This window comes from Balaenoptera physalus (assembly GCF_965194825.1).
Source record: "Balaenoptera physalus genome assembly, chromosome: 16".
Taxonomy (NCBI): domain Eukaryota; kingdom Metazoa; phylum Chordata; class Mammalia; order Artiodactyla; family Balaenopteridae; genus Balaenoptera; species Balaenoptera physalus.
In genome coordinates, this window is record NC_138898.1 from 65,703,516 (window position 1) to 65,729,496 (window position 25,981).

At 40.9% G+C, this 25,981-nt stretch overlaps 1 long non-coding RNA gene across 1 annotated transcript in view; it reads left to right on the top strand.

The window, feature by feature from the left end:
* The window catches only part of LOC309645981, a 36,341-nt gene extending 21,440 nt beyond the window's left edge, over positions 1–14,901 (top strand). Inside the window, exons 1-2 of the long non-coding RNA XR_014255150.1 lie at positions 1–9,903; positions 9,938–14,901. The exon at positions 1–9,903 is cut by the window's left edge and continues 21,440 nt beyond it. This is a non-coding gene — a long non-coding RNA (uncharacterized lncRNA). The remainder of the gene's footprint in view (positions 9,904–9,937) is intronic.
* Positions 14,902–25,981: the final 11,080 nt, after the last annotated feature.

A 25,981-nucleotide genomic window follows, 5' to 3' on the forward strand; every position in this document is an offset into this window, starting at 1 on the left:
GTAACCTAAAGACAGGCAAAAATTTCTTGAACAGAAACACCCCCTCCAAAAAATAATCACCATCCATAAAAGAAAAAAAATTTTTAATATCTGCTCCTTGAAAGGTATTGTTAAGAAAATGAAGGCAAGCCACAGACTAGGAGAAAATACTTAAAAAACAAGTATCTGAGCCAGGACTTATATCCAGGATATATAAAGAACTCTCAAACCTCAATAATAAGAAAACAAACTGAATATTATTCCACTATGAGAAAGAAGGGAATCCTGCCATTGGCAACAACATGGATGGACGTTGAGGGCATTATGCTACGTGACATAAGCCAAACTGTAAAAGGCAAATACTGTGTGGTATCACTTATCACTTATAAGTGGAATCTAAAAAAAAAATCAAAAATGTCAAACTGATAGAAACAGAGAGTAGGAAAGTGGTTGCCAGAGACTGGGAGTGGGAGTGGAGGAAGCAGGGAGAGGTTGGCAAAAGGTACAAACTTTCAGCTACAAGATGCATAAAGTCTGAGGATCTAATATATAACATACTGACTATAGTTGGTAACATTGTATTGCATAATTGAAATTTGCTAAGAGTAGAACTTAAATATATATATTCATATAAATATTTATATATAAATAAATTATAAATATTTATATAAATATATATGTTCTACCCTCTTAGCAAATTTCAATTATACAATACAATGTTATCAACTATAGTTGATATACATATATAGTTTATATATATGTGGCGATGGATGTGTTGATTAGCTAGACGGGAAGAATCCTTTTACAATGTGTGTGTATATATATATATATAAATAATCATGATGTATGCTTTAAATCTCTTAAAATTTTATTTGTCAATTATACTTCAGTAGTGCTGAATAAAAAAGAAAACAAAAAAACAATTTTTTAAATTTAAACAATTTTTTAAATGTCAAAGATTTGGACAGTCCCAACCCCCAAAGAAGTTATGTAGGTGGCAAATAAGCTTATGAAAAGATACTCAACATCATTTTTCATTATAGAAATTCAAATTAAATACACAATGAAATACCATGATAAATCTATTAGAACGGCTTTAAAAATAAAAAAAAAATACTAATGTTAGGTGTTCTCATTTGTTTCTGGTAGAAATGCTAAATGGTACAGCCACTTTGGAAGACAACTTTGCAATTTCTTGTAAAGTTAAGTATATACCTACAAAACCCAACAGTCTCTCTCCTAGATATTTATCCAAGAGAAATAAAAGCTTATGTTCACACAAAGTCTACACATAAATTTTTATAGTGGCTTTATTCATGATTGCCAAAAACTGAAAACAACCCAACTTGAAGAAGCCAGACTCAAAAGGCCACATCCATTTTAATGATAAATTGGAAGAGGCAAAACTATAGGTATAGAAAATAGATCAGTGATTGCCAAGGGCTTGGGGTGGGGGGAGGATTTGATTATAAAGGGGCATGAAGGAAGTTCGGGGGGTGAGGAAAGTCTATCTTGTTTGAGTGATGCTTACATGACAGATACATTTTGTCCATACACATGGAACTGTTCACCAAAATTTAAGCCTTAATAAACCTGACAACATTAAAAAAAAAAAAACAACCCCATGCTCAGGTGCCCAGGCCACACCCCAGATCCATATCATCAGAATCTCTGAGATGGAACTCAGGCATCAATATTTTTTAAAAGCTTCCCAGGTGCAGCCGAGGTTGACAACTACTAACCTAAAAAGGACTGGGGTTTAATCAAGATACAGAAGAGATGATACTGCTGTTCTGTGCTATTTGCTTCTAAGTGTCTGTTCAATAAATGTCTCCATGTGTGGAAGAGAAAAAATAAACCAATCATGTAGATAGCACCTAAATATATGGTGATTCCATTTTTCCTTTCACATGGAAAATTTCTGCAACTGAGACCAAAGCCTTAACTGGTAACTCGAACTGCTACCCGAAAGGATAAAATGTGCTGTGCAGGAAGCCAGCACTGCCTGTCTCTCATACATCCCATCATTCCAAGTAGTAAATCAAGTCCAAATGCCCTTTGGAATGCCATAAACCTTTGAATCAAAACTTCAAACTAAGTCTTCTGCCTTAAGTTTTAAAAGCCAAATGGACCTTGATCTCTTCTCTCCCCAAAATGACTTTTTTGACATTTCCTTTGTCTTCCACTTAGAGATCTTAACTATAGTACTTCTGTCTTTATCTCTTATGCAAGGACTTCAGTGTGGTTTTCTTGTTTATGGATTTGGTGATTTCCAGAGGCCCCAAACTCAGACTAGAATATAACATGACAAGGGTTGTGGTTCTTAGATTGAGTTCCCCAGACACAGGGTTCATGTGCAAAGGATTCCTTAAAGGATTGTTCCCAGGAAAAGCCAGGAAGAGAGAGGAAAAGCAGGGCAGGGCAGGAGAGGGACTGAAGCAAGTGTGCAAACCCAGGCAGAATCCCACAGAGGGGCTTAAGCCTGATGCCACAGGGAACTGAAATGTAAGTCATACAGCAGTGGTGTATGGTCCCAAGCCAGGGCAAGGGAACATGGGCCTCCAGTGTTTGGTTTAACGCTGCCTTCTGGACACATACATAGCCCGGTACTTCCCTTTTCAGGCTCCATAACCCAAGAGCATGGGTCTCTGCAAAAGAGAGCTGCACGTGTGAGCTGCAGCAAGTGAAAGCAAACTAAAGCCAGGGGTCATGCAAAAATGGGATCCAAGTGGATCTGGGCAGAGCACCAACCTCATTCCTCACCCCCATTTCCTGAGCACCCACTTTGAACCAGGTGTCCTGCTATGCTCTTTACATCCCTGAAAGAGCTGTATTATTACTCCCATATTCTTGTTTAACCCTGACAACAACTCTGTAAGGTAACTATTGCTAATTCCATTTTAAAAATTAGAACGCTAAGGCTCAGAGAAGTTAAGTATCTTCCTCAAGACCACACAGCTACTAAGTGGCAGGGGTGGGATTCAAACCAGGGTTGTTGGCCTCTGCCAAGTTTGTTGCTGCTTTTCTCCCTTGATGTGTCTGCCTTCTCTTCTCTGGCACGTTCCCCCAATTAGGTACTGAGGCCTTTCCTGCCGCCGATGCCTATGGCCATAATTCCACAGGTGGTTTCCCCTACTTTGAATCTTGCCACTGTCCACACTCTGGACCCCTATCAAAACCTACTGTCCTGGGCCCCAGAACTTGTTCTGCCAATGGCCTGCTCCCTGTTGGTTTGTCCAGCTGGAAAAGACTGCAGTGAGAGAATTCCAGCCAGGAATTCATGACTGGGGATGGGAGGGTAGAACTTTGTCTTAACCTGAATGAACAGATTTCTCTCTAGTCTCAAGAATCCAAACTGGAATGTCAGTGGAAATCAGAATACACAAGGACCCCGATTTGACAATAAACAACAGACAAGAGAGTGAAAGAAAGTGCTCTCTGAAAAGATATTTTACGGAACGTCCAAGAGTTATCTCGTGTAACTGTGGCATCCCCATACCCAACTCCTCAGAATTTATCTCTCACTCTCTCAGGCCCCCCGAGACACAGCCAAGGAAGGTCTATAAATTCTCCATCTGAGTCCCCTCACCTCCTCTCTGGATGACAAACCCTAAGCAGTGAGCAGAGCGGATCAAATTAGCAAGCAGCTTTCACCCTGCCTCACCTGCAAGCAGCAGAGAATCTTCTGCTAGACGTGGCCCAGAGGTTAGAAACTTCGAGAGCTTCCTGTATAAAATCTGAAACTTTCCGAGTACACGGAGGGCACGGAGAGATGGAAGGAGGCAGCCACTCCAGACTGGTAGGAGGCAGGGTTAACAACAAGCAAGGGAATCTACGAGGCTTGTCTTGGGTGCCACAAGCCAAGTAGATCTTGGCATCCGCCTGCCAGAATCTCAACAGTTTATAGAGGCCTTTAGGGGCTCAGTCGTGAATCCTGTCCACATGATCTCACCAACACCTTACTCCCTCAAAGCCGCATCCTTGAACTGACTCCCAGTGGGAGGAGAAGAGTGGGCAGAATGTAAATTTCAAGGACAGGGGAGGGGTAAGGAGCCTCCAATCACCCTGGTCCAGCTTGAGAGTCAACCAGTGGTCATGTCCTCTCGATGACCTCCTCCAACAGTATCATCCGGAACCAAAAAACTAATAAAATTAGTTAATATGAGGTCATTAGGGTGGGTCCTAATCCAATGTGGCTGGTGACCTTGTATATATAAGGCCAAACAGAGAGTGTCAAGCCTGCCATATACTGTGCTGGGGACAGGAGTGCAGGGTAGGGGAGAGCCTCTAAGAGCCTGTCTGGAGAGTGGCTACAAAACAGCCATTGTGAAAACAAAATGGCATCTTGTGAGATTGGAAACATTGTAATAAAAGTCTAAGGATATGTAAGCAAATAACAAAAATGACTAGCAGCCATGAGCATCTCCTATGTGCCATGGGCTTCTATATTACTTGTATTATAGATCATCTTTTATTTGTATATCATCTTCATCCTCCCATATGCTTATAAAATGGCTATCTTGTAATTCCCACTTTACAGATGAGGGAAGTGAGGCTCAGCGAGGTTGAGTAACTTGCCCAAGGTCACACAGCATATAGAAGTTTGTAGTCAGGAGTTGGACCTGGTTCTGTCAGGCTCTAAAGCCACACTTTATTTAATTTTTATTATAAAGTTATGGTAAGATTGAATAGCCCAGCAGTTAAGTACCCAGCCTCTGAAATCAAACTGTCTTCAAACCTCAGCTATGCCACTTATTGGCTGTGTAACTGCATTAGTTTGCTGGGACTGCCACAACAAAGTAAACAAACAGGGCTGATTAAACAGAAATTATCATTTCACAGTTCTAAAGTTTTAAAATCAACATGTGATGGATGCATTGGTTCCTTCTGGGGGCTGTAGGGGAGAAATCTGTTCCATGTGTTTTGCAGTTTCTAGTGATATCTTGGCAATCTTTGGCATTCCTTGGCTAATTGAAACATCATCTTGATCTCTGCCTTCAACTTCACAAGAGTTCTCCCTGCACACATCTCTGGGTCCAAATTTCCTCTTCTTGTAAGGATACCAGTCATATTGACTTAGGACCCACTCTAATGACCTCATCTTAACTAATTATATCTGCAACAACCCTATTTCCAAATAAAGTCACATTCTGTAGTACTCAGTGTTAGGACTTCAACATATGAATTGGGTGGGGACACAATTCAACCCGTAAAAGCAACTATTTGGCAATTACTTTTTCTCTCTGTGCTCACTCATCTGTCAAAGTGACTCTTACAGGGTTGGGGGATGGAAAGAGTTAACATATACAAAGTATCTAAAATAGGGGTCAGGAAACTATCACCCAAGGGCCAAATACAGTTTGCCACCTGTTTTTGCATTGCCAGCAAGCTAAGAATGTTTTCTATATTTTGAAAGAGTTGGGGAAAATGAAAAGAAGAAGAATATTTCATGACACATGAAAAATGAAATGTGAATTTCAGTGTCCAGGAATAAAGTTTTATTGGCACTCAGCCACGCCCATTCATTTACATACCGTCCTTGGTTATTTTTACACTACAGGAACCAAGTTAAGTAGTTGGCAGTTTCTACAGAGACCATATGAGCACAAAGCCTAAAATATCTACTGCCTGGCCCTTTACAGAAAACATTTGCCAACTACCAATCTAGAAGGTTACCTAGGATGTAGTAAGAACTATATTAACATTGCTTATTGCTATATTTTTCCCTTTTCTTTCACTTGGTAGGAGTCATCTGCCTCTGCCATCCTTTTTGTAGCAATGAGAATTCTCAACCCACGTGATGGAGGGGGGTCCCCATCCACAGCCCGCCCCGAGTGCCTGGCGGGTCCCAGTCCTCCTGGAATCTTCCCCTGCATTGGCCAGTTTCCTCCACCAGGGCTCATCGGCTGCTCCCCTGGCTGAATCAAATCCAGGCCAGTAAAGCTCACTTCTCTCCCTCCTGTCTCAGCAATTTTGTTTTCCCCCACTGCACAAGTTCCCAACAGCTTCAGTGGGTACAAAGGTGAGCACTTCCAAACCTTAAACTATTTACATCTGAGAAACACAAGGGCTTTTTCTCCCTTTCGATCACGTCAGCCGTTGGCATCTCCTCCCTCCTGACTGAAACGCCTGCCTTCTTCTGAAAAATTGTGGGAAATGTGCATCTTTAAAAAAGAAGTATGTGCGCTTTTTTCCCCCCCATTTTTCCAGTGGCCAAAAAAAGAAGTAAAATGAAGCCTCATTTTAGTTCGAAGGCTCATCTGGGTTACCTGGGAGGAAGGGGGCAGAGGAAGATACAGGTGGACGAGCCCGCAGCCCGCGGGGGTGTCTGTGGGGAGAGAGAAGGAATATATTTCGTGCTGAGTCAGCACAACTGGAGAGCTTGGGGATAAATTTGCAGCTCAGATGGGGAGAAGAAACACTTTTCCTTGCCAGATCTGAAGAGTGGAGAATTTAATTGCCCCAGAGACCACAATTGTTTTGGCTTAATGTGTTCCTGGCTTTGTATTGGATGCCATTTTTGTTCTCGCAATTGCCTTTTCTTTTCAAAATTGTGGGATTTAGGAATAAAACCGAGTTATAGGCAGATTAAAGTCTTTAACTCTTAATTAAAGGTTTGTATTCAGCCATTCTCATCCAACCTCAGGATTTTTCATTCCAGTTGCCATTGGGGAGAAATGAGAAATTCTAAACATAAGTCAATGTCATGCACGGTCCCTCTGATGTCACACCATTGTCCCCAAGGAGGACACAGCTGCTGTTGGTGTGGTGGTTGTGCCAGTCAGGCTAAAGTCAGCCTGAGATGGGGACACGGCCCTGCTGGAAAGCTGAGGGGAGAAAACTCTCCCCAAAGAGGACCCGGACTAGTTCCCCAGGGACCCCACATCCTAGAAAACTCTCTTTCTCTGCAAGCCTCACTTTTCCCTAGTCCTGACATCCTGCACTTTCCCATCTCACTCAACGGAACTCCAGCTTCAGTTGCTGAGACCGAAACCTTGGCATTATCTCTGACACCTCTCTTTCCCTCCAACCCCACATCCAATCAGTGGATAAATCCTATCAGTTCTATCCAGGACCGGATTCATGATTTGTGGGACTCAGTGTCAAATGAAAATGGGGGGCCCCGTCCCAAGTGTTACCGAGTCCAATCTCGCTCTGCTCCCCGCACAACAGGCTAGTGAATCGGAGAGGAGGTGTTGAGGCAAGGAATACAACTTCATTAGGAAAGCCAGCAGACTGAGAAGATGGCAGACTAAAGTCTCAAAATAACCATCTTATCGCCGTTTGGATGCCAGTTTCTTTTGTAGCACAGAGAGGGGGAGGAGATGAGGAAGTAAAGTGAAAAGGCCATCAGTGCTGCAAATATCACCTGGAATGGCCAGCCTCCGGGTGGGGGACGTGTTAATTTCTTCTTTCTTGCAGCCATCCACAGGTGGACAGGGTCTGGATGTTTCCCTGAACAAACACACTTGGGTTTAACATTCAGGCAGGGTTCCCTGAGTCAGGCCATTATGTATAAACAGTATCCTTTTAGTGAACAAAAGCAGTGAGGAGCAAAGGTTAAAGTAAAAGAAACAGATCCAACACGTAGTCAGATTTGGCTCTTCCCTGTTACAAAAGGTTATTAAGAATTCCAAGACGGTGACAGCAGAGCATGAAACCAAGTACAGGGTCCTGCTGAGCAAGGGACAGTGTGTGACACCAGAGGTCACATGGCCGTGATGCCGGCCCTGGTTCTACCTGCAAAAACATATCTCAAATCTGACCACTTGTATACTAGAAAATTGAATACAACAATATATATTAAAAAGAATACCCCAAGACAAAGTGGAGTTCATTCCAGGAATGCCAGACTGGTTCACTATTTAAAAAATCATTCAGTATAATCCATCATATTAACAGACCAAAGAAGAAAATCCACATGATCATCTCAAACTGAGATAATAAATGTATGCTGTTTTTTTTAAAAAAATCTGACCACTTGTCACCACCTCCACTGCTGACCACTTGGCCTGAGTCCTCCCTTTGGCCCATCAGGCGATTCAGAGCACAGCAGCCAGAGTAAGTTGGAGGATGTCCCTCCTCTGCTCAAAAGCCACCACTGGCTCTTCATCTGGCCCAGAGTAAAAGCCGAAGTCCTTACAATGGCTGACAAGTCTGTTCACTTCCCCCGCGACCTGCCTAGGACCCTCTTGTTCATTTTGCTCCAGCCACACAGCATTCCTGACTGTTCTCAGACAAGCCCGGCCTGTTCCTTCCTTGTGACGTTGACCTTGCCCTTCCCTCTGCCTGGCATCTCTTTGACCACATTTGTACGCTATCTGTAGGTACATTCTCCCTCCCATCCTCCAGGTCTTACTCATTCAACACATATTTATTGAGCACTGATGATGTGCTAGGCACTGTCGGCACGGTGATTGGATTTCTCTGCTCTTTACTGAAGTAGAGCATCTTTTCATAAACTTATTGGCTATTTCATAACTATTATTCAGAGTATTTAGGGTTTTTTCCTTTTTTCTTTTCAACAGACTGATCTGATCTTTTTTTAAACAGCTTCAGTGAGATATCTTTTTAAATTGTATGTATGTAAAATGTACAACTAGATGTTTTGACATATACAATTGACCCTTGAACAACAGGGGTTTGCACTGTGCAGGTCCACTTAAAGAGTTTCTTTTTTCAGTAAATATATTGGAAAAGTTTTTGGAGATTCGTGACAATTTTTTTAAAACCTGTAGGTAAACCACGTAGCCTAGAAATATTGAAAAAAATTTTTAAAAGTTAGGTATGTTATGAATGCATAAAATATATGTAGATGCTAGTCTATTTTATCACTTACTACCACAAAATATACACAAAGCTATTATAGAATGTTAAAATTTATCAAAACTTGGGACCGCCCTGGTGGCCCAGTGGTTAAGAATCTGCCTGCCAATGCAGGGGACACGGGTTCAAGCCCTGGTCCAGGAAGATCCCACATGCCGCGGAGCAACTAAGCCCGTGTGCCATAACTACTGAGCCTGCGCTCTAGAGCCCGCGAGCCACAACTACCGAGCCCACGTGCCACAGCTACTGAAGCCTGTGCGCCTAGAGCCTGTGCTCTGCAACAAAGACAAGCTACCACAATGAGAAGCCCACACACCACAACAAAGAGTAGAGCCCGCTCACCACAACTAGAGAAAGCCCGAGCTCAGCAACGAAGACCCAACACAGCCAAAAATAAAATAAATTTAAAAAAACAAATTTATCGAAACTTATGCACACAAACACTTACAGATCATACATGGCACCATCAATTACACTAGGCTTACGTTGCTGCTACTTTGTTATCAGTGCATGAATTGTTATACCTATAAATAAATATGAATTTCTTTTTCACATTATCTTTTCATTTTTGATGTCTATTATTAGTAGTACATATAACATCTACCGTGTTTTGTATCATATAAAACAATGTTGATATACGTACTGACGGACAATTTATTTTGTAAGCAGATGACTATTTTGTAAACAGATGACATAAACTTGCAGTATCAACAAATACAGTACAGTACTGTATATGTATTTTCTCTTTCTTTTGATTTTCTTAACATTTTCTTTTCTCTAGCTTACTTTATTGTAAGAATACAGTATATAATACATGTAACATATAAAATATGTGTTAATCAACTATTTATGTTATTAGTAAGGCTTCTGATCAACAGTAGGCTGTTAGTAGGTAAGTTTGGGGAGAGTCAAAAGTTAAATGTAGATTTTCTGCTGTGCAGGGGGTTGATGCCCCTAACCCCCATGTTGTTCAAGGGTACATACTTTGTGAATATATACATACACATTGCGTATATATACAACACAATCAAGCTAATTAACACATCCATTACCTCTAGTAGTTACCATTATGTGTGTATGTGTGTGTGGTGTGTGTGTGTGTGTGTGTGTGTGTGTGTGTGTGTGTGTGTAGAAGATCTATCCTCTGCAAATTTCAAGTATATAATACAGTATTGTTAACTATTGTCACCATGCTGTGATATTACACCTTTTTTATTCTTTTTTTTTTTATTGGCCTCCCCACACGGCTTGCAGGATCTTAGTTCCCCGACCAGGGATCAAACCCATGCCCCTGCAGTGGAAGCTTGGAGTCCTAACCACTGGACCACCAAGGAATTCCCTGAGATTACATCTCTAGAACTTATTCATTCTACATAACTGAAACTTTGTACCCTTTGACCAACATCTCCCCATTTACCTCACATCCTCCACCCCCACCCCGACTACCCCCATTCTACTTTACTTCTGAGTTTGCCTATTTTTAAACTCTACATATAAGTGAGACCATGTCATATTTCTCTATGGAAATTATCTGTTTTAGGTACAGTTACATAGTACTTACTCCATGCCAGGCATGACTCTAACAAATCTGTGAAAGGGGGGACTTGCTTATCCCAATTTTATAAATAGGGAAACTGATTAAGTGACTTACCCATGGTCACACACTCATTTTTCTATTAGGTAGTTGATCTTTGACATATTGATTCATAGGAACTCTTTATATACAATGGCTATTATCCATTTGTGTGTTATATATTCTACTGTCTGCATAGTAGAGGAAAGACTCACCATATTGCCTCCAACTATCCTTGTATGATGCTTTCTATCCATTGAGCTGCAAATACTAACTAGAACATTTTACTTAATCTTGTATCTTAGTTATCTATTACTGTGTAACAAATTATTCATCTCTCCCTCCAAAAAAAGTTTAATAGCTTAAAATCACAAACATGTATTATCTCACACATATTCTAAGGGTCTGGGATTTAGGAGCAGCTTAGCTGGGCGGTTCTGGCTCAGGATCTCTCATGGGGTTGCAGTCAAGCTGTCAGCCAGGGCTGCAATCATCCTAAGACTCGATCTGGGTGGAAAATCCACTTCCAAGCTCACTCACATGTTTGTTGGCAGACCTCAGTGTTTCACTGGCTTTTGGCCAGAGGCATCATATTCTCACCATGTGGGCTGCTCCAGAGGGCTGCTCACAGCATGGAAGCTGGCTTTCCTGCCAGTGAATGATCCAAGAGCAAGTGAAAGAGCATCAAGACGGAAGCCAAAACCTTTTATAACCTAATATCAGAAACGACGTCCATCACTTCAGCTGTACAGACTGACTCTGGAATAATGTGGGAGGGAATTACCCACAGGTGTGAATATCAGGGAGCAAGGAACCTTGGATGCCATTTTGGAGAATGGCTACCACACTGTGGGTCTTGCCATTATTATTCTCCATTAGTCACTTGCTGTGGAAATACCCATGTACTAAAATGGCACTTTTGGAAAGGGGAGAGACACTCTGAGTCCTCAATCTCCAAGATGGATTTCCAAAACTAGGGGGGTTTTGCCTTCCAATAACCCCCTATGCCCAAGACTCATGTGACAACCAACAGAAACCCTCCGGTTATCTTAAGAAAGAAGGTTTATTTAAAGGAGGTTGGTGAAACAAAAAAAAAAAGGATGTTGGGACAACTAGGTCCTAATATATAGCACAGGGAACTGTAGTCCATATCCTGTGATAAACCATAATGGAAAAGAATATTTAAAAAAGAATGTATATATATATACATATATGTATAACTGAATCACTTTGCTGCACAGCAGAGATTGGCACAACATTGTAAATCAACTAGACTTCAATAAAAAATAAATTAAGTTTTTAAAGAAAGGATGTTGGTTAGCTTACAGAATCCCCAACAGGCAGTGAAGACATCACGGCTATAGGCACAACCCTACCAGTGCTGGACACCCATGCTCCCTCTAGAACTGCAACTACGGGTGCCTCTAGAATGAGGACGTGGCTGCTTCTCTTTGCCAGGATGAATTCTGTATTGTCCTCCCTCTTCACCAATTTCTGATTCAAAGTCCAGGACAGGTGTACTTGACTGGCAGAGTTATTTGATGAGTCATTTGATGGGGCTGTGCCCCAGCTTCATGGAAACCAGGAGAGCTAGTGCCTATCATTTTCAGTCTCTATACAAGGAGGCAGGCTATGCCTCATCATTTGGAAGATTCCCCCAAATATTAGGACCTCAGATACCGAGCAGCCAAAATGTATGACAAATGTCAACTACACCTACAAACCTTGGTCAGAAAACCCAAGGGGACTTCTTAATCTATTTAGTGGTATGAATCATTTTGGCAATCTGGTGAAGCCTATGGGTTCTTTCTCAGTGTAATAATTATAAATGAATAAAATAGAATACATTGGATTTCAAAGGAAGCCAATTACATTGAAATATAGTTATAGAAATATTAAAACAAACTTGTGATATAGCAATATATATGCAATACACATTGTTCTTTATTAGCACATTAAGGAAAAATCTAGCAGTAGGTTTAACAACTACTGTAATTTCAAAGAAGCAATGGGCCTAAAGGATATTTGAAGATTCTCCAACAATTATGATATATGAAAATAGCTATGATTTCCAATGGTGACCAAGTCACAGGAACTGTTAATTCCACTGTGGTTTGTTGCCTACAATGATAATTGAAGAAATGCTAAAAATCAGTGAGAGGTCAGTGAAAAAAATTTCCTTTCCAAGTTAACTAATCCCTTATATTCTATCCACAGACCTGTAGGGAATGGGGTTGCCATCTCTGGCTAAGAACTCCTGAAGTGTATGACAAATATTCCAACCTGCCAAGCCCTCTGGTTATAGGATAGAAAAGCAGGGGTGCACAAAATGACCAATAAAATAAGTTGAAATTGATCATGACGGTGAGTTTCCAAACCAGTCCTCTGGTTTGTAAATAGGTATTGTGTGTGTGTGTGTGTGTGTGTGTGTATATGTGTGTGTACATACGTGTGTGTGTTTTCCTATTATAACATAGTCCTATATTTATAGACATGGAAAGATGGCATGATAAATTATTAAAAGGAAAAAGCACATTATAGAACAACACATAACAGTAATAACAGCTAACATTTATTGAAGCACTTGCTACAGGGCAGAAACTAAGGCAAGCACTTTACATATATCATCTTATTGAATCTGTTCACCAACACTTGGACATAGCTATTTTTATTATCACATTTTATAGATGAGTAAAATAAAATGTGGAGAGATGAAATATCTTGCCCAAGGTCACAGAGCTGCTAAGTGATGCAGCTGGCACTCAGATCCAGAGCTTGGGCTCATATCTGCTCTGAGGGTCCAATGTTTATAATTAACTGCTTAAAACTCTGCATGTATATATGCGCATATGGATACATACGTGCAAAGAGAATGCTGGGGAATTATAGGTACCAAACCCCTATCTGCCATTACCTCTGATGACAGGGATTGGGGAAAAGGCAAAGATGGGAGAGATCTTCTCACTGTTTTTAAAAATCCAAAGAGGCTGAAGACATTTTTTTTTAACATCTTTATTGAGGTATAATTGCTTTACATTGTTGTGTTAGTTGCTGCTGTATAACAAAGTGAATCAGCTATATGTATACGTATATCCCCATATCCCCTCCCTCTTGCATCTCCCTCCCACCCTCCCTATCCCGCCCCTCTAGGTGGACACAAAGCACTGAGCTGATCTCCCTGTGCTATGCAGCTGCTTCCCACTAGCTATCTATTTTACATTTGGTAGTGTATATATGTCCATGCCACTCCCTCACTTTGTCTCAGCTTACTCTTCCCCCTCCCCGTGTCCTCAAGTCCATTCTCTATGTCTGCATCTTTATTCCTGTCCTGCCTCTAGGTTCTTCAGAAACCTTTTTTTTTTTTTTTTGATTCCATGTATATGTGTTAGCATAAGGTATTTGTTTTTCTTTTTCTGACTTACTTCACTCTGTATGACAGACTCTAGGTCCATCCACCTCACAACAAATAACTCAATTTCGTTTCCTTTTATGGCTGAGTAATATTCCATTGTATATGTGTGCCACATCTTCTTTATCCATTCCTCTGTCGATGGACACTTACGTTGCTTCCATGTCCTGGCTATTGTAAATAGTGCTGCAATGAACATTGTGGTACATGACACTTTTTGAATGATGGTTTTCTCAGGGTATATGCCCAGGAGTGGGATTGCTGGGTCATATGGTAGTTCTATTTTTAGTTTTTTAAGGAACCTCCATACTGTTCTCCATAGTGGCTGTATCAATTTACATTCCCACCAACAGTGCAAGAGGGTTCCCTTTTCTCCACACCCTCTCCAGTATTTACTGTTTGTAGATTTTTTGATGATGGCCATTCTAACCAGTGTGAGGTGATAACCTCATTGTAGTTTTGATTTGCATTTCTCTAATGATTAGTGATGTTGAGCATCCTTTCATGTGTTTGTTGGCAATCTGTATATCTTCTTGGGAGAAATGTCTATTTAGGTCTTCTGCCCATTTTTGGATTGGGCTGTTTGTTTTTTGATACTGAGCTGCATGAGCTGCTTGTATATTTTGGAGATTAATCTTTTGTCAGTTGCTTCATTTGCAAATTTTTTCTCCCATTCTGAGGGTTGTCTTTTCATCTTGTTTATGGTTTCCTTTGCTGTGCAAAAGCTTGTAAGTTTCATTAGGTCCCATTTGTTTATTTTTATTTCCATTTCTCTAGGAGGTGGATCAAAAAGGATCTTGCTGGGCTTCCCTGGTGGCGCAGTGGTTGAGAATCTGCCTGCTAATGCAGGGGACGCGAGTTCGAGCCCTGGTCTGGGAAGATCCCACATGCCGCGGAGCAGCTGGGCCCGTGAGCCACAATTACTGAGCCTGCGTGTCTGGAGCCTGTGTTCCGCAACAAGAGAGGCCGCGATAGTGAGAGGCCCGCGCACAGCGATGAAGAGTGGCTCCCACTTGCCACAACTAGAGAAAGCCCTCGCACAGAAACGAAGACCCAACATAGCCATAAATTAAAAATAAATAAATAAATAAATAAATAAAAATTTAAAAAAAAAAGGAAAGCATTAAAAAAAAAAAAAAGAACCTAGGAACCATTTCTTAAAAAAAAAAAAAAAAAAAAAAAAGGATCTTGCTGTGATTTATGTCATAGAGTGTTCTGCCTATGTTTTCCTCTAAGAGTTTTATAGTGTCTGGCCTTACGTTTAGGTCTTTAATCCATTTTGAGTTTATTTTTGTGTATGGTGTCAGGGAGTGTTCTAATTTCATTCTTTTACACGTAGTTGTCCAGTTTTCCCAGCACCACTTACTGAAGAGGCTGTCTTTTCTCCATTGTATATTCTTGCCTCCTTTATCAAAGATAAGGTGGCCATATGTCTGTGGGTTTATCTCTGGGCTTTCTATCCTGTTCCATTGATCTATATTTGTGTTTTTCTGCCAGTACCATACTGTCTTGATTAATGCACCTTTGTAGGATAGTCTGAAGTCTGGGAGCCTGTTTCCTCCAGCTCCATTTTTCCTTCTCAAGATTGCTTTGGCTGTTCGGGGTCTTTTGTATTTCCATACAAATTGTGAAATTTTTTGTTCTAGTTCTGTGAAAAATGCCATTGGTAGTTTGATAAGGATTGCCCTGAATCTATAGATTGCTTTGGGTAGTATAGTTATTTTCACAATGTTGATTCTTCCAAACCAAGAACATGCTATATCTCTCCATCTGTTTCTATCATCTTTAATTTCTTTCATCAGTGTCTTATAGTGTTCTGCACACAGGTCTTTTGTCTCCTTAGGTAGGTTTATTCTTAGGTATTTTATTCTTTTTGTTGCAATGGTAAATGGGAGTGCTTCTTTAATTTCTCTTTCAGATTTTTCATCATTAGTGTATAGGAATGCAAGAGATTTCTGTGCATTAATTTTGTATACTGCTACTTTACCAAATTCATTGATTAGCTCTAGTAGTTTTCTAGTAGCATCTTTAGGATACTCTATATATACTATCATGTCATCTGCGAACAGTGACAATTTTACTTCTTTTCTGATTTGGATTTCTTTTATTTCTTTTTTGTCTCTGATTGGTGTGGCTAAAACGTCCAAAATTATGTTGAATAACAGCGGTGAGAGTGGGCAACCTTGTCTTGTTCCTATCTTAGTGGAAATGGTTTCAGTTTTTCACCATTGAGAACGATGTTGGGTGTGGGTTTGTCATATATGACCTTTATTATGTTGAGGTAAGTTCCCTCTATGCCTACTTTCTGGAGGGTTTTTATCATAAATGGGTGTTGAATTTTGTCAAAAGCTTTTTCTGCATCTATTGAGATGATCATATGGTTTTTATCCTTCAGTTTGTTAATATGGTGTATCACATTGATTGATTTGCATATATTGAAGAATCCTTGCATTCCTGGGATAAATCCCACTTGATCATGGTGTATGATCCTTTTAATGTGCTGCTGGATTCTGTTTGCTAGTATTTTGTTGAGGATTTTTGCATCTATGTTCATCAGTGATATTGGCCTGTAGTTTTCTTTTTTTTTTAGTTTTTTTTAGTTTTTTTTTTTTTAGTTTTCTTTCTTTGTGACATCTTTGTCTGGTTTTGGTATCAGGGTGATGGTAGCCTCGTAGAATGAGTTTGGGAGTGTTCCTCCCTCTGCTATATTTTGGAAGAGTTTGAGAAGGATAGGTGTTAGCTCTTCTCTAAATGTTTGATAGAATTCGCCTGTGAAGACATCTGGTCCTGGGCTTTTGTTTGTTGGAAGATTTTTAATCACAGTCTCAATTTCAGTGCTTGTGATTGGTCTGTTTATATTTTCTATTTCTTCTTGGTTCAGTCTTGGAAGGTTGTGCTTTCCGAAGAATGTGTCCATTTCTTCCGGGTTGTCCATTTTATTGGCATATAGTTGCCTGTAGTAATCTCTCATGATCCTTTGTATTTCTGCAGTGTCAGTTGTTACTTCCCCTTTTTCATTTCTAATTCTGTGGATTTGAGTCTTTTCCCTTTTTTTCATGATAAGTCTGGCTAATGGTTTATCAATTTTGTTTATCTTCTCAAAGAACCAGCTTTTAGTTTTATTGATCTTTGCTATTGTGTCCTTCATTTCTTTTTCATTTATTTCTGATCTGATTTTTCTGATTTCTTTCCTTCTGCTAACTTTGGGGGTTTTTTGTTCTTCTTTCTCTAATTGCTTTAGGTGTAAGGTTAGGTTGTTTATTTGAGATTTTTCTTGTTTCTTGAGGTAGGATTGTATTGCTATAAACTTCCTTCTTAGAACTGCTCTTGCTGCATCCCATAGGTTTTGGGTCATTGTGCTTTCATTGTCATTTGTTTCTAGGTATTTTTTGATTTCCTCTTTGATTTCTACATTGATCTCTTGGTTATTCAGTAGCGTATTGTTTAGCCTCCATGTGTTTGTATTTTTTACAGTTTTTTTTCCTGTAATTGATATCTTGTCTCATAGCGTTGTGGTCAGAAAAGATACTTGATACGATTTCAATTTTCTTAAATTTACCAAGGCTTGATTTGTGACCCAAGATATGATCTATCCTGGAGAATGTTCCATGAGCACTTGAGAAGAAAGTGTATTCTGTTGTTTTTTGGATAGAATGTCCTATAAATATCAATTAAGTCCATCTTGTTTAATGTGTCATTTAAAGCTTGTGTTTCCTTATTTATTTTCATTTTGGATGATCTGTCCATTGGTGTAAGTGAGGTGTTAAAAGTCCCCCACTATTATTGTGTTACTGTCGACTTCCCCTTTTATGGCTGTTAGCATTTGCCTTAATTATTGAGGTGCTCCTATGTTGGGTGCACAAATATTTACAATTGTTATATCTTCTTCTTGGATTGATCCCTTGATCATTATGTAGTGTCCTTTTTTGTCTCTTGTAATAGTCTTTATTTTAAAATCTATTTTGTCTGATGAGAATTGCTACTCCAGCTTTCTTTTGATTTCCATTTGCATGGAATATCTTTTTCCATCCCCTCACTTTCAGTCTGTATATGTCCCTAGGTCTGAAGTGGGTCTCTTGTAGACAGCATATATATGGGTCTCGTCTTGGATTCATTCAGCCAGTCTATGTCTTTTGGTTGGAGCATTTAAACCATTTAAAGTTAAGGTAATTATCGATATGTATGTTCCTATTACCATTTTCTTAATTGTTTTCGGTTTGTTATTGTTGGTCGTTTCCTTTTCTTGTGTTTCCTGCCTAGAGAGGTTCCTTTAGCATTTGTTGTAAAGCTGGTTTTGTGGTGCTGAATTCTCTTAGCTTTTGCTTGTCTGTAAAGGTTTTAATTTCTCCATCAAATCTGAATGAGATCCTTGCTGGGTAGAGGAATCTTGGTTGTAGGTTTTTCCCTTTCATCACTTTAAATATGTCCTGCCACTCCCTTCCGGCTTGCAGAATTTCTGCTGAAAGATCAGCTGTTAACCTTATGGGGATTCCCTTGTATGTTATTTGTTGTTTTTCCCTTGCTGCTTTTAATATGTTTTCTTTGTATATATTTTTGATAGTTTGATTAATATGTGTCTTGGTGTGTTTCTCCTTGGATTTATCCTGTATGGGACTCTCTGAGCTTCCTGGACTTGATTGACTATTTCCTTTCCCATATAAGGGAAGTTTTCAGCTATAATCTCTTCAAATATTTTCTCAGTCCCTTTCTTTTTCTCTTCTTCTTCTGGGACCTCTATAGTTCAAACGTTGATGTGTTTAATGTTGTCCCAGAGGTCTCTGAGACTGTCCTCAATTCTTTTCATTGTTTTTTCTTTATTCTGCTCTGAGGTAGTTACTCCACTATTTTATCTTCCAGGTCACTTATCCGTTCTTCTGCCTCAGTTACTCTGCTACTGATTCCTTCCAGAGAATTTTTAATTTCATTTATTGTGTTGTTTATCATTTGTTTGCTCTTTAGTTCTTCTAGGTCCTTGTTAAGTGCTTCTTGTATTTTCTCCATTCTGTTTCCAAGATTTCGGATCTTTTTTTTTAATATATATAAATTTATTTATTTATTTTTGGCTGTGTTAGGTCTTCATTGCTGTGCGGGCTTTCTCTATTTGCGACAAGTGGAATCTACTCTTTGTTGCGGTGAGTGGGCTTCTCATTACGGTGGCTTCTCTTGTTGCGGAGCACAGGTTCTAGGCGTGCGGGCTTTAGCAGTTGCAGCACGCGGGCTCAGCAGTTGTTGCTCAAGGGCTCTAGAGTGCAGGTTCAGTAGTTGTGGCGCACGGGCTTAGTTGCTCCGCAGCATGTGAGATCTACCCAGACCATGGCTTGAACTCGTGTCCCCTGCATTGGCAGGAGGATTCTTAACCACTGCGCCACCAGGGAAGTCCCTCAGATCATCTTTACTATCACTACTCTCAATTCTTTTTCAGGTAGATTGCCTATTTCCTCTTCATTTGTTTTGGTCTGGTGGGTTTTTACCTTGCTCCTTCATCTGCTGCATATTTCTCTGTCTTCTCATTTTGCTTAACTGACTGCGTCTGGGGTTTCCTTTTCTCAGGCTGCAGGTTTGTAGTTCCCGTTGTTTTTGGTGTCTGCCCCCAGTGGGTAAAGTTGGTTCAGTGGGTTGTGTAGGCTTCCTGGTGGAGGGGAATGGTGCCTGTGTTCTGGTGGATGAGTCTGGATCTTGTCTTTCTAGTGGGCAGGACCACATCCGGTGGTGTGTTTGGGGTGTCTGTGAACTTAGTATGATTTTAGGCAGCCTCTCTGCTAATGCGTGGGGTTGTATTCCTGTGTTGCTAGTTGTTTGCCATGGGGTGTCCAGCACTGGAGCTTGCTGGTCATTGAGTGGAGCTGGGTCTTAGCGTTGAGACAGAGATCTCTATGAGAGCTGTTGCCGACTGATATTATGTGGGGCCGGGAGGTCTCTCGTGGTCCAATGTCCTGAACTCGGCTCTCCCACCTCAGAGGCTCAGGCCTGACACCCGGTCAGAGCACCAAGACCCAGTCAGCCACACGGTTCAGAAGAAAAGGGAGGAAAAAAAAAAAAAAAAGAAAGAAAAAATAAATAAATAAATAAAATAATAAAATAAAATAATAAATATATTCTTAAAATAAAAGAATTTTAAAAAGTAATTAAAAAAATGAAGAGAACCAAACCAATAGACAAATCCACCAGTGATAACAAGCACTAAGAACTATACTTAGATAAACATAAAAATCAGTAACTCGTCTGTCACATATAGCAAACCCCAAGTGTACAGTTGCTCCCAAAGTCCATCACCTCAGTTTTGGGATGATTCGCTGTCTCTTCAGGTATTCCACAGATGCAGGGTACATCAAGTTGATTGTGGAGATTTAATCCGCTGCTCCTGAGGCTGCTGGGAGAGATTTCCCTCTCTCTTCTTCACTCGCACAGCTCCTGGAGTTCAGCTTTGGATTTGGATCTGCCTCTGCGTGTAGGTCGCCTGAGGGCATCTGTTCCCTGCCCCGACAGGACGGGGTTAAAGGAGCAGCTGCTTCGGGGGCTCTGGTTCACTCAGGCCGGGGGGAGGGAGGGGTACGGTACACGGGGCGAGCCTGCGGCGGCAGAGGCCAGCGTGACATTGCACCAGCCTAAGGTGCGCTGTGCGTTCTCCCGGGGAAGTTGTCCCTGGATCACAGGACCCTGGCAGTGGCGGGCTGCACAGGCTCCCGGGAGGGGAGGTGTGGATGGTGATCTGTGCTTGCACACAGGCCTCTTGGTGGCGGCAGCAGCAGCCTTTGCATCTCATGCCCGTCTCTGGGGTCTGCGCTGATAGCCGCAGCTCGCACCCATCTCTGGAGCTCGTTTAGGCGGCGCTCTGAATCCCCTCTCCTCGCGCACCAGGAAACAAAGAGGGAAGAAAAAGTCTCTTGCCTCTTCGGCAGCTCCAGACCTTTTCCCGGACTCCCTCCCGGCTAGCTGTGGCGCACTAGCCCCTTCAGGCTGTGATCACGGAGCCAACCCCAGTCCTCTCCCTGGAACCCAACCTCCAAAGCCGGAGCCTCAGCTCCCAGCCCCCGCCCGCCCCGGCGGGTGAGCAGACAAGCCTCTCGGGCTGGTGAGTGCTGGTCGGCACCGATCCTCTGTGCAGGAATCTCTCCACTTTGCCTTCCGCACCCCTGTGGCTGCGCTCTCCTCCGTGGCTCCGAAGCTTCCCCCCTCCGCCACCCGCAGTCTCCGCCCGCGAAGGGGCTCCTAGTGTGTGGAAACCTTTCCTCCTTCACAGCTCCCTCCCACTGGTGCAGGTCCCGTCCCTATTCTTTTGTCTCTGTTTTTCCTTTTTTCTTTTGCCCTACGCAGGTACGTGGGGAGTTTCTTCCCTTTGGGGAGGTCTGAGGTCTTCTGCCAGCATTCAGTAGGTGTTCTGTAGGAGTTGTTCCACGTGTAGTTGTATTTCTGATGTATTTGTGGGGAGGAAGGTGATCACGTCTTACTCCTCTGCCATCTTGAAGGTCCTCTCTGGCTTTTTCTTTTTTCAAGCAGGAAGACACGTGTTTTAATCCAATTGTTTCTAATTTTTTTTTTAAATTTAAGTAATACATGCAAATAGTTATTTATTTTTAAACCAAATAGAATGAAAGGATTCCAAACGAAGAGTGATTCTCCTCTGTTTCTGACTCCCCACCCATCCTACCCCTCAGGGTTCTCCATGAGGCAACCAAGAGTATTAGGTTCCTACAACGCTTGCCAGAAATATTCTATTTGTATAAAAGCAACAAAATAGATATAAACATTGCTTTAGATAGCTTTAGATATAGATAGATACAGATACAAATATAGATATACATATAAATATAGATATATAGACTCATTTTTATGTGAATGGAAGCATACTATATGCAGAGTTCATAACGTCATAAAGATTACTTCATTTCAGTATGTATGGATCTGTTTCATTCTTTTAATAGCTGTATTATTATGATATGTATTATTATTCCATTATTTGGATGAACCATAGCTGTTTTCACCAGTTTTCTACTGATGGACAAACAGGTTGTATTTAATATTTTCCCATTACATGATATGAATATACCTACATATGGGTCTTTGTGCAAAGATTTTTTACAGTTCGTATTTACAGTGTAGGATGATTTGGTATGGCCCCATGTGTTAACAAGAATTTAGACATAACTAGACTCATAACTAGACTCATAACTAGACAGTTCTTATGCATCATACTTTCCTGGCAGTGGTGCTGGTCCAAACAGCACAGAATGTTGGTACATTCCAGAAGTCTGATGAGTGCAAATATTACCTAAAGAAACACCTCTGTCAGTGGTGGATGAAAATAAAATAAGCTCCCCCAGTCTTCTCCCCACTTCCCCTAAAGGAGCCAAAGTTGATCACAGCCCCAACATGACTATGACTATTTATGACAAGCAAAATTTTTGCTTGCAAAGAGTTTGGAGCATCTTAATGTTTTGAGGTCATATACCTGTTAGAGAACCTTGTAAGAGCTAAGGACTCTAACTGCTCCCCAGCCCCTCTGAAAAAAGGAACATACAACTGATTTGGGGTCTCAAGTTCATACACATTACCTCTCAGATGTGCAGATAAAGTGCAGTTTCTTACTGATATGGTCTTTCTCATCAGTAATAGTAGCCCCACTGACTATGGAGCAGGAGAAAAACAAAAAAACAAAAAAATAAATTTTAGTCCGGCTGCATGCAACAATTTAAATCATTCCTTCAGGTAATGTGCAGCCTCTCAGATTACTCATCTTCCACCCAGAAGAGCCCTCTGAGTCTCTGCCGGGGCAGTCCACCTCCGGCTTCTACCGGGAGATGATCTCAACAGTGGCCATGACAGTGGGGTCAGGTGAACTAGCCCTGGCTATATAGCACTGGTCCTGAGTCATGGGTAACCCATCAGGTGTGCATCACCAGTATTTCCAACAAAATCGTTATCTCACTCATATACGGAATCTTAAAAAAAGAAAAACAAAAAAGAGACTCACTCCCTCACTTCCTTCATATCCTTATCCAATGTCATTTTTTAAAATAGAATCCTTCCCTGATGACCCTTTTTTTTTTATTATTGAGGTAAAATTCATATAACAGAAAATTACCCATTTTATATGTACAGTTCATTGGGATTTAGTACTTTCACAATGTTGTACAATCATCACTTCTATATAGTTCCAAAACATTTTTATCATCCCAAAAGGAGACTCCATAGCCATTAAGCAATCACTCCTCATTCCCAGGTGATGACCCTTTTCAAAAAAAAGAAAGAAACCACAGCATTGTTATTCCCTTCCTTGCTTTATTTTTCTCCATATGACCTACTGTCATCTCACACACTCTCTGGTTTTAATTGTTTATCTTTTTTTTTTTTTGGCTGCTAATTCTCCTATCCCGTCTAGAATATAAATACCATGAGAGCAGAAAAAAATTCTAACTGTTTTGTTCACTGCTCAATCCCCATTGCCTGAAACAGTACCTAGAACATACACATAAAATATGCTTCAAAAACTGTATTTCTTGGGCTTCCCTGGTGGTTGAGAATCTGCCTGCCAATGCAGGGTACACGGGTTCGAGCTCTGGTCTGGGAAGATCCCACATGCCGCGGAGCAACTGGGCCCGTGAGCCACAACTACTGAGCCTGCGCGTCTGGAGTCTGTGCTTCGCAACAAGAGAGGCTGCGATAGTGAGAGGCCCGCGCACCGCAATGAAGAGTGGCCCCCGCAACTAGAGAAAGCCCTCGCACAGAAACGAAGACCCAACACAGCTAAAAATAAATAAATAAATAAATAAATAAATAAATAAATAAATTTATTTATTTATTTATTTTTTAAAAACTGTATTTCTTGAATTAGTCAGTGAATGGCTTTTACCTTGTGAATCCATCCATGCTGGATCACCAGTTCTCCTTCCATTTACGTAAAAACCGTGTTTTCCAAATCCAATCCGAAATTTGACTAGAAACTCACCAATAATTTCTGTAGTCACTTGTTCTCAGGATACATCTTTTTTTTATTATTTTACTTAAAAAATAAAGACCAAAGAATTCACTTCAAGCAGAATTGCACAAGGTTTTTTCTTAATTAAGAAACCAAACCAGTTTCGATCCAAGTTCAAGTTCACAGGTGAGGTCATAAACAACAATAAGATTCTACTGGGACTTCCATGGTGGCGCAGTGGTTAAGAATCTGCCTGCCAATGCAGGGGACACTGGTTTGTTCCCTGGTCCAGGAAGATCCCACATGCCAGGGAGCAAGTAAGCCCGTGCGCCACAACTACAGAGCCTGTGCTCTAGAGCCCACGAGGCACAACTTCTGAGGCTCGCGCGCCTAGAGCCCGTGCTCCACAACAAGAGAAGTCCCCACTCGCTGCAACTAGAGAAAGCCTGAGCGCAGCAACGAAGACCCAACACAGCCAAAAGTAAATAAATAAATAAATAAATTTATATTTAAAAAAAAAAGATTCTACTGAATCTCATTCCCTGTCTCCATTAGCACTGATTTTCTTGCTCCAGTTTGGGCAGCCCTGTTCGGGCTTCCCTTGCTAACCTTGTGATACCACAGTACCGGAAAGACCCCACCAGTCACCTGGCTGAGTCCTCTCAATTTGTGGGTGTGAAAACCAAGGCCCAGAGATAAGAAGCCCAAACCCAAACAGCCAGTAACTACAAAAGTCATGATTCAATTCCCCAAAAGACAAGGAACTCCCTGAGAGCAAACAATGTGTCTTATTCATCTTTCCACTCCCATTACCCAGAAGATTGCCCAGCACATAGTAGGTGCTCAACAATGCTTGATAAATGAGTAAATGCCTCTGCAGTCTATTTCTAGATAACTAATCACACCCCATCAGGCTCAGGGGTTTGGACCCTCCCTGGGATGAGCCTGAAGAATGATTTAACAAATTTCTTTTTGTTTTCCCTTTTTTTTCCAGTTTACTGAGATATAATTGACATACAGCACTGTATAAGTTTAAAGTGTACAGCATCATGACTTGACCTACATACGTCATGAAATGATTATCACAATAAGTTTAGTGAACATCCATCATTTCATACAGATACAAAATTAAAGAAATAGAAAAAGGAGTTTCCTGGCAGTCCAGTGGTTAGGACTCAGCGCGTCACTGCCAAGGGCCTGGGTTCAATCCCTGATCGGGGAACTAAGATCCCACAAACTATGTGGCGTGGCCATTAAAAAAAAAAAAAAAACAGAAAAAAAATTTTTGTGTATGATAAGAACTCTCAGGATTTACTCTCTTAACAAATTTCATATATAATATACAGCAGTGTTAATTATATTAATCATGTTATACATTACACTCCTAGGACTTATTTATCTTATAACTGGAAGTCTGTAGTATCTTTTGACTTCCCTCCCCACCACCAACCTCCCCGCCTTTGGTAACCACAAATCTGATCTCTTTTTCTCTGAGTTTGTTTGCTTGTTTTTTGTTTTTTGTTTTTTTGAAGTCAACCTGTGATTTAACAGATTTCTTATCTCACCTGCTGGAAGCCAGTAGCTCCCAGATCTCTCTGTGCTCATACAGCCCTGGGACTGTTTCTAGGGTAAAAACCCGGCTCTGGTTTTCAGTAGAAAACCATGAAGGGTTTAGGAATTTTCCAGAATTGAACAGCAGTCCAAACAGCAGGCACTGATGATGAGGGTCAGCATTCTGTTCATCTCCAAGTTGGATTTGCTCCCAAGTTTCTGAATAGAACTTTGAAGTCCCTAGACTGATCTGGTCTAGACTGTTGTGCTGTTAGGCAACCTGTAATTGATAGGTTGCTGTTCAATAGAGAGGAAATGTGTGGATCAAAAGTTATGGGAACTTTGGCCAGAAAATCATTTAAGATTTGCACCTGCTGTTCCCTCTGTCCTTGTATCCCAGGCCTTTTCCTGGCTGGCTGCTTCTCATCACTCTCCGCTCAAAAGACATCCCTCGTAGACCTCTTTCCTGGTTGCCTTGTTAATGTTGCCCTCCTCTGCCTGCCTCTTATCACTGTCATATCACTCTGTTTTATTTTCTTCATAATGCTTATTTCTATCTAAAATTATCTATTTGCTTTCTTGCTTTTTTTGGTAAACTGAGTTTTTTTGCCACTTAACTATATAAATGAACATCTTCCATATCAATAAATATATTTCCTCATTAACATTTAAAAATTTTACATGGTATTCCATAGTGTGGTAGTATCATACTTTATTTAATCAACTG